This window comes from Bactrocera dorsalis, chromosome 4 (genome assembly GCF_023373825.1).
Source record: "Bactrocera dorsalis isolate Fly_Bdor chromosome 4, ASM2337382v1, whole genome shotgun sequence".
NCBI classification, from domain to species: Eukaryota; Metazoa; Arthropoda; class Insecta; order Diptera; family Tephritidae; genus Bactrocera; species Bactrocera dorsalis.
The window spans coordinates 15671845-15688599 of NC_064306.1; the positions used below are offsets into that span (position 1 = coordinate 15671845).

Sequence of the window (16755 nt, forward strand, 5' to 3'; positions counted from 1 at the left end):
TTTAAAAACATTTACTATATAGTTGGCAAATAATAACATAACATCCTTCAATTGGTTAAAAAACACAGTTCGGTCCATGATGCCATAGATCATATACATAGGACCGCCAACATGGTACGAAAAGCAAGCCCGTACCATAATACTTAGACCACCATTTGAATAATGTTATGTATTTGGTAGAAGACTAACATACTTTTTGGGCCTGTTTTTGCGACCACATCACAATCCACCATTTCCCGCCAATCGCAATGTTTTTTGCGAACTTCATTCTTGCAAACATACATATATTTCTTCGACAAAATAAATACTTTCCGGGGCCTGCTTGTATTGAAATTGTTTTGCTACGATTTGTAAGAGTAGTAATAAACAAGTTTAAATATTTTTTATAATTTTTTAGGGGACTTAAGGCTTGTTTTTACATTTCGTATAATCTCTTTATGTATTGTTTTTTGTATTACATATTCCTCATGATTAACCGCATTATAATTTTCTATCATTGAAAGGCTGTATGCCACTATTGCTTCGATTCCCTGTAGGTGCTATATTGTTTCCTTAGCTTCAATATCAATTCACCTTTCTCGGTAGAATAATGCCTAGAAACCCACTAAAAAAGAAATGAGACTCTGAATTTAAAGTCATTCATATTAAATTCCTGAAATATTCATATGTACATACTTAGGCAGCGAGAGCCAACCCATTACTTATGGTTTCGTTCGTTTAATAATTTTAAGAATCCATCCTACCTTTTCATAGGCAAGTCAGCATCTGTTAGAAACGGTCTTTTAATATAAGAAACTGTTGCACAATTGTTTTCATGAACATAACTGTAGCTATTGCCGCTCTTTCTACATCAGGCGACTTCAAGCACATATTTCTCTACTTTTAAATGTATAAAAATGTATAAATTTTAAATCTTTAATCCTTTTGGCTAGGGGTTGAGAAACTTCGATTGATTATAAGCATGCAGTACGCCCAGTACAATCGCAAAATGATCCATCAGTGCAAATATTTTTGGAAAAATTGCTGGATATTGAGAATATAGAATTTTTACGTTGTTGTCATGAGCAAAAAAATAATTAATTGGCAACTTTTTTTGGTGACATACAAACTAATTACTTGGTTCACAGCTGACTCAGTAATCGGTCCATTATCTTCTTCTTCTTTACTGGCGCAGACTCCGCTTCATTCCAATTAAAAGTTCGGTTACAGCAAAATATTGCCACCTTAAACCTTCTAAACCTGTACATATTACTGATTGGCATCTACAATTGTTGACGGCTTAAGGCGACCTTTAATCGATGGTGTTAAATGTTCGGACATGCCAACAACACAATCAGATTGCATACCTGCGTACATACATGAGTGTGTGTGTAAATATAAATCGGCATTAAGTGGTGCACGAATACTCGATTAGGTGATGAAAACGCGAACTGATCCCCTAGGTTTCTTACATACATACCCGTTTTCAACAAGACGCTACGAAAAATAGCCGATTAACGGCTTTGCAAGAGAGCTCTGCTTTAATAAGAGCTGTATGCTTTGAAATGAGCGCTATTTGCAGCACTAACACAAAAGCAATGTCAAGCTTTTATGTGTGGTAGTGAGAGAATTTTTGCTTTTGTTGCAAGAGCGCAGAATATGTATGCTTGTCAAAAGCTGACAGCTGTTATTTCGAATAAATCGCAAAGTGACTTAATAAGGCATTACACGATAAATGAAATTTTCGTTGCAAAGTGACTGTTTTGTTATTGTAATTGTTTTGTTTGTCGCGCTGTTGTCTCGTTGGTGTAAACAGGTAGATATGTATATGAAGAGCAGTAATGAAGTACTGTAGCAAGAGCATGGAATTGAATTAAGAGGCCATTAAAATCTTAACGTTTTTATAATGAAATTATATTTTTTCGATTAATTAATTCATACGTGTTATGCTTATGGGCAATAGCAAGGTCCATTTTTTTAAGTTTTGATACTTTGAAGAGCCAAACAAAAACGAAATATAAAGAATTGTGATGAGGGTATGAATCACATAAAGTAGGTCCTGAAAGTTGGGACAATTTTAAAATTAAAATTAATGTTTAAGTATGAACATATCTAGCTTAACTTATATACATACGAGTACTTATGTACATACATATCTATTTATAACATATGTACATACATATGTATGTATATAATCAGAATGGCGCGCTTAGAATTCAGTCTAAGAAAGCGGCTAGCGCAATAAATAAAACATTCGATACATGTATGTAAGTATGTACATACTACATACATATGTACTTATATAGAACATTTGCATCTGAGCTATACCCACCGACGCGTGCTACTACACATACACAGATATGAACTTACACAGATATGCGGCAACATTTTGTTTTCCTGTAATACACAAAATACTCGACCTACAAAAAACCTTCCCATTTCAATTAACATTTGAGTTAACAGCGCACTGTTAACGCTCCAACCGTCTAATTGGGAATTCACTGCGTCAGCGCAACATAATATTGTATCAGCTGGCATAATATTGTAATGTAAGCGCGAGAACGGGTTGCTCTCAGCGATTTTTAAACGCCAACATCCCTCATTGTCCGCTCTTGCGCTTTGCTGCTAAATCTCTCAATTTGCGTGTGGTCTATTTTACGTGAGACTTCCATGCCAGCGTAATTATTTAGTGCCGTTAACAGCAGTATTACAAAATTACCTTTATTCAGTCGGTCGCTCGTCGGCCAATTGACATGGCATTGTGGCGAAGCGGCATATGGTGGCGCAATCGTCTCTGTGCCACTCACTGTTGTCGGAGAATAAGCACGCGGCCTGCAACTACGTAGCATACGACGATAAAGACGAGTCATGCAAATTTATTTTATTTGTTTTTTTTTTTTTTTTGTTCTGCTTTTAGGTCTGCAGAGGCGTGAATTGTGGGAAGTGTTGCTCGTAATGCCGCTGAAATGCATGAAAATCCCCGACACTTGTGGGTTAATATGTGCATACATACATACATATATCAGATATTTGTGCAGATTTGTCTTACGTACATACTTATGTACATAAAAGTGTGTGTGACCGATAGAAGTGATGACGTTGATACCCACTCTGATGCAGTATTTGTGTTTCCATTTGTAGTATGCTTCTTCTAATTTGGTATTTGATTTTTCTGTTTAGCTTTGGATATGTTGTATCTTTACTTTGTTTACTTTATTGGTAACTTCTATTTTTCGGTTGCTTCTTGTATCTTAAATCAATTGAGTACTGCTTAGTTGGTTACTTGACTGATTGAGTGACTGTTAGCACATAATTCGCTCACTCACCTTCCGTTGTTGTTGATTATTTACTCCAACGGGATTTCCATCTGTTAGTTTAGCGTATATTACGGTTAATTATGATATTTCTGGTACTAATTATTGGATTTTCATCTGCAAATAAAAATAATACTGATTTAGAATAATAAACCGTTAGTTTTAGATTTGTTAATTTGTGAATCTGACCGCATTATGTAGGGTTTCTTATTGGGTCTGGTAATTATAATATATGAAGTTTTACAGCTTGTCCAAACCTGATGGTATGTTTAAGGATACACATACATATGTATACGTGCACTCGTACAAATACGAAAATATTCCCAGCCAACCACGGCTACCCGCTTGTGACAAATATTTCAATACAACTACACATTTTTTCTCTATGCACTAATACCAACGCACATTTTCGGGTTATTTTTTGTTGTATGATCACATGTATACGTACGTGAGTGGGTTAAATATTCGCTCGGCCTAAGACACACTCTATATGTTTATCCCCACGTTTACCCCCATGTTACCCACTGATTATCTAGTTTTTTACCCGCTGATGGTTGGCAGGGTATATCGTCACCTGAAATGCAAAATAACGTATCATCAAAAATTCGGAATTGAGAGTCTTATTGATTACGCTTCACTACTTCAAATTATATACATAATTTTAAATATGTTCAACATTTTCTGGTTCTGCGGTCATATATAAACCAGTTTTAACCAATATTAATATTTTGTTTCACTCATGTTCCATTTTATTCCGTGTTTCATTCATGCCACTGTAAATTTCTGAAAATGTTGTTACGTTAATTTGCATTTCAGGTGACGATATGAATATTTGTAGAGAACATACATTTTATTAGTAAAATTGTGATACTACTTAAGATTTTAGTCGAGTAAAATTGCAATGCCTGTGCTAAATCAATGATAAACGCGAGACCTTCAGAGTGGTAATGTAACGACCAAAATCTTCAGGATACTTCGTCGCATACTCTCAGAGCTGAAGTGTTTTCATCCATTTGGGCGACATGATCTACTAAGCTTTGCCGCTGTCGCTTAATTTGCTGAACTATGTATGTATATCAATGTCGTAGTTTGTACATACATACATATGTACATATACTTTGCCAGTATATTTTGAGACATTATCGGTCAGTTCATTCTCCACAAGTGAAACTATCCCTTTTATCCAAAATCACCAGCTTGAATACAATATCGACCGTCTCATCGTAAACTCGGAAGTAAGTGGTATTTTAACATAAACTACTATCTACAAGCACACAATAATTGGTCTGCACCAAGGATTTGCTGTGGCCTACACCTTTCATAGACTTCCGCACTCGCCGCGCTTTTTTGCGTCTTTATTCCCTCACATTACATACATAGTACGTATGGCCATATGTCCCCCCGCCTTTGCTCACCACTTCAGATAAGTTACTCACGTTACAGTAATGCATAGAACCGAATGAAATGGAGGGAAGAAAAAATTGTGAAAAGCGAAAAAAGCATAAACGAAGCAGACGACGGATGCACATAAGCGCACAAATTGTATACAATTTCAGTGCTATTTTAATTTCCCGCCGGCATTAGGGTTCGACTCGAATAGTCAGAAAAAAATTAAACAAAGCGGACAACAAAGAGACAAAATAACACACATATACATATTTGTTTGCACACTGCCTTCGTCAGGTTCATTTGCTCGGGATTTAACGTTGACCAGAGAGCAGCTTCCGACAAGTTACGTACACCACAAGTCAACATACGCCAGCGTGCAACAATACACTCCAACTGGCAAGCAAGCAAAAGAAAAAAGGATGCGGAATGAAGGTAGGGGCGGATCAAGAGTAGAATTTTTGGGGGAGAGGATTGAACTATATAATTTTGTACTTGCTACTCAAAGTGTTAACTCTCCTTAGTACCCCCCGTGGATCCGCAAACATATGTACATACATACATACATATGTACATACATACATACATATGTATGTACATACTTATACATATGCGTGCTAGATCGAATAGATCGAGCGTAAAAAACGAAGCGTTTTGGGAAATAAAAAAAGACATAAATTTATATATGATAAGTGGAGAATGAAAGCGTCAGCAAATAGTTTGGGAATTTGGGTGAATAGTATACATACGTACTTACATACATATATTGAAATATGTTAACTTACATACAAACAAATGGCATATACATACATATATGCATGTACATATGTATGTTGCTTACGTGCACTTGTTAACGTTTCTTCATAACGCTGTTGTACACAGCGCCGCCACATTTTGAAAATTTTTATGTTTATGTGTACATTTGTGTGTATGTATAGTATGTAAATGTGTGCTTATTGCAGCTGCTCTTGTGCTTACACTGAAATCTGTACTTGGGGTCCGTTTTGTGTGCACTTGAGTGGCTCGCTGAAGAATCCCATCGCGCGGCTTACAAGCCAGCACACGCCATTCTAACCTCAGCAAACAAATACACACATTTTGTCATATCTGCATATGCACATACAGATGTACGAGTTTTCTAGGTAGAGGCACATGCTTTGAAATTTGCCCTCATTTTCATTCTTATCCATTTATTCTTCCTGATAGATTTTCTTTAGCGAAGGTATTGTGTACTTTTATGCTAAGCTTCACAACTAATTGCAATAAAGTTACACCCCAGAAATAGTTTTAAATTTCAATTAAATAAGAAAATATGTTAACTTCGGCTGCACCGAAGCTAATATACCCTTCACAGGTGCATTTCTTTTAGTAACTATGTGTCCAGTTTGTATGGAAGCTATAGTAATCCAATCTGAACAATTTCTTCGGAGATTACATTGTTGCCTTAGAAAATAACCTGTGCCAACTTTTGTGAAGATACATTGTAAAATGTGAAAGTTTTCCATACAAGAACTTGATTCCGATCGTTCAGTTGACGTTTGCAAAATTTCAAAACGATACCTTAAAAACTGAGGGACTAGTTCGTATATACACAGACGGACATGGCTAAATCGACTCAGCTCAACATACTGATCATTTATATACATATGTATGCATAAACTTTATAGGGTCTGGGTCTCCGACGCTTCCTTCTGGGTGTTACAAACTTCATGGCAAACTTAATATACCCTGTTCAGGGTATAAATACAATATGGATTTCACATTTGTAGCTCTTCTATTTTGAATATAAACAACAATGAGAGTGGGCAGAATTAAAATAATAGTTGTGGCCCATGAGGGGATCGAACCCGCGACCTTCGCGTTATTAGCACGACGCTCTAACCAACTGAGCTAATGGGCCAGTTGCCCCCAAATGAACAGAATACATACACATATACATACAGTGGCGGACAAAAGTCTACATACACCCCCTGTTTTCTTCGATGTGAGAGTACAAAAACTTTTTAGAAAAATGTGTTGATACAGTTTTATTCTAATCTTCTTTCTAATAACAACAAACTTAAAAAATCCATTAATTAATATAAAACTACAAATTTATGGAATAAAAACTCAAATATTGTGTTGACAAAAGTCTACATACAGTACAAAAATATCTTAGTTCAGTGCGAAAAACTGTAAAAAATGCTAGTTATTAAGACGTTTTAGTATTTAGTTGGGTCCCCATTGGTATCTATAACTGCTTGAAGACGCCGTGGCATTGATTCTGCTAAATTTGTCAACGCTGCAAATGTAATGCTGTTCCAAGGTCCCAATATGCGCTCTTAGAGTAGAGCAGAGCTAGAAATTTGGTTCTTTCTAATTCTACGCTCCAAAATCTCCCATACATGTTCAATAATATTCATATTTGGACTTTGAGGTGGTGTATTTAATTCACTTGGAGTATAATAATGCAACCAATCCTTGACAATTTGCGCCGCATGCATCGGATCGTTATCTTGTTGAAATATCCAACCGGAACCGAGCCCTAAATTATCCACCAAAGGCCTCAAATTATGTTCCAACAGAGACTAAGTATAAGTACCGTCCATTTCATCTTCAATAAAGTCCAACTTTCTAACTCCAGAGGCCGCAACAGCTCCCCAAACCATTACGCTGCCGCCACCGAGCTTCACAATTTATACTACGTTCTTCGGTTCAAGCGTGGCGTTAGTTTTCCTTCAAATTTTAGCCCTTTCATCACTACCAAAAAGGGTGAATTTAGAATCATCTGTAAATGAAACTTTTTTTCAAAAATCCATTTCCTTTTCTTTGTGTTTTTTGGCGAACTTTAAACGAAGTTTCCGGTTTTTTCAGAAATAAAAGGTTTCTTCCGTGGTGTTCTACTGTGGAATCCGTTATCGTTTAGAGTTTTTTTTTATTGTTTTTGGTTGGATACTCATTTGTGATGTACTTACTACGCGTTCGGCTATATTTGGAGCATTTACTTTTGGATTTTGGTCTACTTCGTTGAGAATCAGGCTGACGTCTCTACGAGATTGTTTTTTTGGGCGTCCACTGCGCGGTTTATTTTCGTTGGAACCATTATTTTTAAAGTTTTTTAGAATTGTCTGTACTGTTGCTCGACTCAAGTTAAAAATTTTAGAAATTTCACCATATGATTTTTTTTCTTTTCTCTCTTTTATCACCAAATTTCTTACATCAATTGATATTTCATTTCGCGGAGCCATTATAGCTATTGAAATGTTTAAACCACAACTAAATAAATATCAAACAATAAACATATTGAAATAAAAGAAAAAGGCTAACGTTACCTTACTGTTAATATTGCAATGTACAAAGTAGGAGATTAGAACTGTATGTAGACTTTTGTCAAAGCATTTTTAATGAGTTTTTCTTCCATAAATTTGTTGTTTTATGTTAAATAATGATTTTTTTTAGTTAATTGTTATTATAATAGATATTAGAATAAAACTGTATCAACACATTTTTCTAAAAAGTTTTTGTACTCTCACATCGAAGAAAACAGGGGGTGTATGTAGACTTTTGTCCGCCACTGTATATGGTTATCTACATATACACATACATATGTATATGGTAAATGATCAGGATGACTAGACGAATTGAAATCCGAATAACTGTCTGAAGTTTGGCGAAATCGGTTGATAACCCCGCCCACTCTTCATATAACGTTTTTCTTAAAAATCAGTAAAGGTGCGATAAATCAATAAGTACATAACTACGTCAGAGAAATTAAATTTTACACTAGAGTCGGTGTCAAATTTGGGCAGTGGACGTGACCGCCCACATTTAGGTAAAAACCATATCTCGGAACCTACTCTATCGATATCTACCAAATTAGACATATTCCTATGTCACAGTGTAAAAATGGAGGAAATCGGACTACAACCACAGCTATGTACTTCCTACATAACACAATTTGAAATTCCATCTGATCTTTCACATTCCAGTAAGCAATAGAGAACCTAATAAAATAAAGGAATGAAACTTTGTACAAATAATGACTTTAAAGTGTGCCAAAAATTGTACAAATCCAACAAAAACTGTTCAAGTTCCTAGGTAGAGAATATGTTGAATAGTTGTCTTTTTACCAAAAATATCGTTCAATGTCGGAGGTATGTAAATGAAATTCGGAGGAAATGCTTTCCTTACTTTCAATACTTCCCTTAGCCGCCTTGCACCTAATATAAAGATTTTCGAATTTCCGGGTGTCTTTGTACCGTGTATACCGGCCAATATGTGAGTTATCTTAATCAAAATGAGAGCATGTGTTTTACTTATAACAGTGTATCTTTGTGACTAAATTGAATAAAATTGTGTGAAAACTTGACCTTTCCCCTATATAACTAATATTAGAATTTTCGAACATCCGGCTGACTTTATCCATGAAGAATGGTGATGGTATGTGAGGCTAATTCATTTATCGTCGAACAATGAGGTTCAAGTCCTTTCGCTACATTTTCCAATATTGCTAGCTCTTGAAAGTATTGAGCTGGTAATCTTCGCCTGTTGCAAGAGTATAATGTGTTCTTTTACATCCGAATTTAGCCAATATTGCTAGCTCTTGAAAGTATTGAGCTGGTAATCTTCGCCTGTTGCAAGAGTATAATGTGTTCTTTTACATCCGAATTTAGCCCTTGCTTACTTTTTTAGACATGTGTTTTTCAAGTAAATCTCAGTCGAGAAGCTTAACTTCTGAACACTTTTTGCAGCAACTGGGCCCCAATATCAGCGAATATTCTATGGCGAATATTCACACGACTAAAAAACACCTCTTTCGAAATATAATTGAAATATGAAATATTAGGTAGGCGGTACATACAGGTAACTTGACAATAGTGATTTGCAACTATCCACTTACGCGATAAACCTTACAAGTATATCAAAATAAAGATAATTTTATTGCGAGTATAATGATATCAGGTTGGTTGTGAAAAATTGGTGCTGAATCCCGGTTGACGATTTTTAAAATACGAAATATTTCATAAATGAAAAAGGTATTTATGTATTTGAATACATACTACTGTAATCAAACTGAAAGGTGAATTTTTAATTTATACTTCACATGTATTTCGAATCGGTAAATTTTTTTTTCTGTTAGTTGGTAGTACTGGTAGTGACATCTATGCTAAATTTAACGTCAAAATAATCGTTAGTATTTGAGATACGCAGGTTTCAAGACCGGAGCATACTCTTGTAGAACCCCCAAAGGTGATCTAGTGACTGAGGCCCAGAGCATACTAAAATTATGGAGGGAAAACTTCTCCAGACTGCTGAATGGCTGTGAATGCATAACGTCAGGAGAAGGCGAACCCGATCCCCAATCGATGACGATGGAGCCAACGTTCCATTGCCCGAACATGAAGAAGTTCGAATAGCAATCACCCGTTTGAAGAACAAAGCGGCGGGGGCCCATGGATTGCCGACCACGGTATTCAAATACGGCGGCAAAAAACTGATAAGGAGCATGAATCAGCTTCTTTGCAAAAATGGTCGGACGAAAGCATGCCCGACGATTTGAATTTAAGTGTGCTCTGCTCAGTTCACAAACAGCGAGACTCCACAATCTACACCAACTACCGTGGGATAAGCTTTCTTAATATCGCATATAAGGTTCTATCAAGCGTAGTGTGTAAAAGACTGAAATCCACCGTCAACAAACTAATGCCTTATAAGTGTGGCTTTAGACCTGTCAAATCAACAACTGACCAGATATTCACCATTCGCCAAATCTTGGAAAAGACGCGCGAAGAGATGATCGATACACACCACCTCTTCGTCGATATCTGCCGCTTTTTACAGCAAGAAAAGGAGCTGCATTTATGTCTTTATGCCGCGATGTCTGAATTTTGTATCCCCGCAAAACTAAAAAGAGGCATGGACGATGACAATATCTGATGAGTCGACGTTACGAGTTTTCGAGAGAAAGGTTCTGCGAAAGATTTATGGTCCTCCGCGGGTTGGCCATGGCGAATATCACATTCGGTGGAACGATGAGCTGTATAAGATGGAAGGACAAATTGGAGAAGGACCTGGCTTCGCTTGGAATCTCTCATTGGCGCCACGTAACGAAAAGAAGAAACGACTGGCGTGCTGTTGTTAACCACCGCATTCGTCTGTATTGCAGCGGGAGGAAATTACTTTGAAGGAGATGAAATGGAAAAAATTCAATTTTTAATTTGATTACAGTAGTAGGCCTGTGCCTAAAACTTTAATTATATACTACATAATAATTATTATTATTATTTTGAGTAAATTTCCGAAAAAAATTATATCTCAACAATCAGCAAAGCAGAAATGCAAGAGATTATGAGAAGTTAGAACAAATAAAATATGATAGACTATTGGAAGAACACGAAGCACCGCGTAAAACAAACTAAGCTATTGGCGCTCTAACTACATCTTGTCACTAGACTTCAGGAATAAAGAGATGTCCAACTTATGCCAGTGTGAGAGCGGCTCAAAATTAAAGTTTTTTTTTATAAAATTTTGCATTGTCAAAATAACTTTTAGGCATCTAAATTAAAATACCCTAAATTTATCACGATTAAAAATTAATATAGAGCGCTTCTTAGCTCTCAATTAATAAATGTTTTTAATAATTTTTTATTGAAAATTAATGCTATAATGTATCAATTTTCAGTTTTTACACTCTTTTATGAATGATCTAGAACGAAGGAATTTAATCTGGATTTCAAACTTGCCATTCCTCGTTTTCAATTTCTAAACGCCAAAAACCTCCTAAACTCTGTCAACTGTCTAAGATTTCCAATGAGAGATGCGTTGGACATCTCTTTATCTCTGCTGGACTTAGTATTTCATATGTAATTGCCACTTATTCCTCATTTTATTTTTGCCTATGAGATAAAATAACATTTATTGTTCATAAGGCGAAGTGTTGAGAAAATTCGATTGATCATAACTATGCGCACACACTTCCAAAATGATCCCTCAGCACAAATAGCTTCGAATAATTTTCGAATATTGGAAACGGATGATTAGAGCTGCAACCAAATACACAATAGATTAAACTGCTAGACAATTTCTGAATCTGTCATGTGTTACCCGGGCATAAAAAATAGTTACTTGGATCATGACTGGCTCAGATTATATTAGTAGCAAAAAATAGAGATATTGACTAAAGCAATTTCCAGATGAAACAATTAATGTCAATGTTATAATTTCCCAATAAATTATTCAGATCCGACGACTTTAGAGTATGGCTGGCATTGAAACTGACTAATCAAAATCACGATAAAGATCTATGTACATATGTACATAAAGGACCATTCTAGTTAAGTATCCATAGATTTTGAAATTTTCAGAATATGTTTAAACATGTTTCAATAATGCACAGTAAAATACTAAATTGATTCTGTCATCTGTAGATCAAAACTAAAAATGACAAGTAAGGAAGGGCTAAGTTCGGGTGCAACCGACTATATTATACTCTGGCAATTTTCCAGAATCAAAGACAAGTAAATATTTTATGGGAAGGTGTCGCTGCCCAGCTGGTTGATGTCCTCACCAAATAAAGGCTGACATCACCGCCGTCCAAGAAATACGATGAACGGGACAAGGACTGAACATGCCACTATCTTGTTGCAGCAAAGTTCCGCACCCGCCTCTGTGCCTCAAATAACGCACTTCAATAAACACAAAGAAAGTTCTACGTCGAAAAGGTGCAATCACAACAGACAGCCAACCGATTTTCAACTCGACTTTTATTCCTGCTCTCTGAGAACACTCATCAGCAACTCGGTATAAAGGACCTGTGGGACGGCATTTCCTACTTCTTACGTATAACTGTAACGAATACCATTGGTTTTCGGAAAATGTAAAAGAACAGCTGAGGGTCGCGAGGGTCGTGTCGCTGCGGAGAGAAAACAGACTGCCTACTCGCAACGTTACGATCCACCACAACACATGTGGGATGGGATGGATACCGAGAGTTGAAGAGGGAAGCGAGCCTCATTTGCAGATAGAAAAAGAAAGAGGCCGAAATGCGCGAGTATGAAGAGCTTGATAAGCTGGCCGATAGGGGTAATGCTCAAAAATTCTAGGAAAAAATGCGGCAGCTTACAGAAGGTTTCAAAACCGGAGCATACTCCTGTAGGACCCCCAAAAGTGATCTAGTCACCGATGCTCAGAGCACACTTAAATTATGGATGGAACACTTCTCAACCCTGCTGAATGTCAGTGAACGTACAACGCCAGGAGAAGACGAACCCGATTTCCCAATCGATGACGTCGGAACAGACGTTCCATTGCGCGACCATGAAGAAGTTCGAATAGCAATTATCCGTCTCAAGGACTGCAAAGCGGCGGGGGCTGATGGATTGCCGGCCGAGCTATTCAAACACGGCGGCGAAGAGCTGATAAGGTGCATGCATCAATTTCTTTGCAAAATATGGTCGGATGAAAGTATGCCCAACGATTGGAATTTAAGTGTGCTCTCCCCAATCCACAGTAGTTGGCGCGAGCCAAACAAAATTTTCAAGATGATCAGATATATTTGAGTTAGTTTGATATAAAAAGATATGGGCTATTACTGCAACAAATTTGAAAAATGCTGTTCCGAGAAAAACGCATTTAAAGATAAACTAGTAGCTAACCGAGCGGTTATACTTTAGAAGGTAGTAATTCAAAAACTATTTGAGATATTTATTTGAATTTATGTTATGTTATTGGCAAAATTTCGGTATACGAAAAACTAAATTTCACATTAAGTGTGTCCCTTAAATCATCTCCAAATTATAACGGTACTTTGAGCTTAAATCGCATACTGGTCGGATATAAACTTTTGACGGTTGTGTTGAACAGTTAGTTGGCACTTAAGGGTAATACACGCGAGGTATGTTCAAAAAGTATCGCGCATTTTGATTTTTTTGTGGCGTTATGTTGGTACTCATGTCTCTCACTTATGCCGACAAGTTCGGCCATTTTGAATGTTCATTTAATTGTTGACAGCTGCTTTGCTTGCACGTGTTTTGGATCGTCTTCGATTTTTACCTATCAAAAAAATTGCACCACGATAACGCCCCTGCTCACACATCGTTGCTTGTGCGCGACTTTTTGGCCAAAAACAACACACTAATGATGCCGCAGCCACCGTATTCCCCAGATCTGGCCCCCTGTGACTTTTTCTTGTTCCCTAAACTGAAGAGGCCCATGAAAAGACGACGTTACGCTTCTCTTGACGAGATAAAGACGGCATCGAAGGAGGAGCTGAAGAAGATAAAAAAAATGATTTTTTGAAGTGCTTCGAAGATTGGAAAAACCGTTGGCACAAGTGTATAATATCTCATGGGGATTACTTTGAAGGGGACAAAATAGATATTCATGAATAAATAAATACTTTTTGAAAAAACACAAAATTCGCGATACTTTTTGAACACACCTCGTATGTGGTAAGGTATGTATTGGCATGTTGTCGACGCGTAAAAATTCAGAAAATGCTATGTGCATACATGCAATATATTTGGGATTGAGTGTCCCTTTATGACAACAGTCACTTTGTCAAATTTATTTTCTTCCCCTTCCTAATTAAATGAAAACGATGAAGCCAATAAACAAAATATGTAACTTGTAAGTGTGAATAGTAAAGGACATGACATGCAATGAATTTATTGTATAGCACGACGCGTACAACAATATATAGTATATATGTATGTATATTAGGGTGTTTTTTTTAACTATTAATTTTTTTTCAGTCCCGTCACGAAATTTCCTTGGAAATACCCTAAAAAAAATTCCCTGAAAATTTGAATTACAAATTTGTAGGAAATTTTATTTGCTATAAAAAAGGTCCGAGGTTAAAATCGCTATCATTAATACTTATCGAGAAGTTTTTTCTATAGCTCCTGTCATTTACGAGATATGTATATACAAAAATATGCGAAATTCTTGGAAAAATCGAGTTTAGAGCCCCGTACCACCTTCCCGGTGTGAGTTACGACTTTGTTGAACTGGGCACTTTTGTAGATTGAACAATTTTGAGAAATATGCGTCTAAAGTCAAAGTGATGCCATAAAATACCTCTGATCTGTAGGAACTCAAAGATAAAAACTCACTATTGTAGTGCATTTTCTATGGAAAATTTTTACAGGCCTTGGTCCAGTTCTTAATGTTAATATTAAGAGCTAAACTTTTCAGGGAATTTTTTTTAGGGTATTCCCAAGGAAATTTCCGGACGGGACTGAAAAAAATTAATAGTTCAATAAAAAACACCCTAATGTATATACATACATAGCCTTACATGCATACATACTTACATATGTGTACGTATGCATGGACGAATATACATACGTTAGAGCCAATTGTGGAAATTTTATTTGATTGTCTATTCGAAACATTTTCTGACAAGAGTTATCACTAGTTACGCCATTTAAGAAAGGGTTAAATCAAGTATTCATATGATTCGTACATATGCACATACATACATGCCATAAAATGTATTTGTGTGAAAAATTAGATCCCAACAAAAAAGGTCACCAGTGAATAGTTTAATGGCGTGTGCGTGAGGTATTGAAATGTAATAATATATGTAAGTATGTATGTACGGTTTCGAAGTTGGCATTTGTCGGCACGTTTTAAAAAGAACAAATTCGATTCATATGTTATGGTTTTTAAAATGTTTAATTTTAGGATTTATTAACCTAAGAACTCACTGTCTATTTCTTACATGTTATCACAGTCTCAGACCTTTCAAAAATAACGGGTGATGCAAGTAGAGATACTTTTCTCAATAGCCTTTTTTTGACGCGTGGATCGTGTCAAGCTGTCATGTTAGTTTTTTCAGTATTGTTTGTTTATTACGAATATTCACGTTGTTCACAAATCCTTCAAATTTCGCGCGCTTCGCTCAACTTATGGTCAACGTAATCGGTTTACTGAGAGTAACATCCGCAACACCAGCACCCAGCTTGAGACCCAGCATTCATTATTGGATAATATTCGACCAAATAGACCTGTCTAGCACGGATTAAAGAAACTATAGCAGTCGTAGCTGAGAGTGTACACGAAGCCCGTGGAGAGTCGATTCGGCACCATTCGCTTCGCAACAAGCAACATTGCCGCATTTGGGACGTTTAGAACAACTTAAGGAGATTTAAAACTGCCATTTCTGTCTTACTATTTAATACCTGAAAGCGAAATTGTATTATGTAATTTCTAAAAAGTATTTATTCAGTTATATATATAAAACATATACATAGATTATTTAGAAAATAATTTTAAAACAAAAAGTAATAGTAATGGCCCATGAGGGGATCGAACCCGCGACCTTCGCGTTATTAGCACGACGCTCTAACCAACTGAGCTAATGGGCCAGTTATTTACCGTTGGCTCAAGTGCCAGCGCAACAAACAGCTGATAAAACTAAATTAAAAAAAAACAGGACAAAAATATTTATTTAAAGATTTTATAAATTTACTTTACTAATCACATTTTAACTAATCTCATCAATGTATATGTATGTTAGTATGTATGTATGTATGTATTATATACAGGTCTTTTCATATATTATTAAATAGATACATATGCATATATTGTTGCATGTGTATACTGCAAGTCCTATTTATTTGAAGCTTTGAAATACTATAGTTTCTATGATGGAACACAGTATGTACATATATGTATAGATATGTTCATTCTTAAGTCGATGAGTAAAAAGTTTATTTATATTAAATTTGTGATATGCTCTTTAAAGTTTAAGTTAATCAAATTATATCCATAAAACTGTCTGCATAAGTATTTTAATACAAAATACGTACAAGTATACTCGTATCTAGAGCTTCTCGTTTCATATGAATCTTTTAGTGAGTGAATTTTTTTTTAATAATTTACATATGTATGTACATATATTATAAAAAACACTTCCAATACTTTCGCAATTCCATTTTACTCCGATTGAGTTGAATTTGACTTGATGTAAATTATGTAAATATTATATTAAAAAAATTAAATTCTCATGCCCAAATATTGGCACTAAACGTAAAAAAAAATAATTTAAAATTAAAATGGCAAGGTGACACGAGAACAGTACAGAAGTTTGTTC

The 16755-nt window shown here is 35.9% G+C and overlaps 2 non-coding genes across 2 annotated transcripts; both read right to left on the bottom strand.

The window, feature by feature from the left end:
- Positions 1-6505: 6505 nt before the first annotated feature.
- On the bottom strand, positions 6506-6579 carry Trnai-aau (transfer RNA isoleucine (anticodon AAU)). The gene has a single exon. It is a non-coding gene; the product is annotated as a tRNA-Ile (tRNA).
- Positions 6580-15953: 9374 nt separating this feature from the next.
- On the bottom strand, positions 15954-16027 carry Trnai-aau (transfer RNA isoleucine (anticodon AAU)). Its single transcript has one exon. It is a non-coding gene; the product is annotated as a tRNA-Ile (tRNA).
- Positions 16028-16755: the final 728 nt, after the last annotated feature.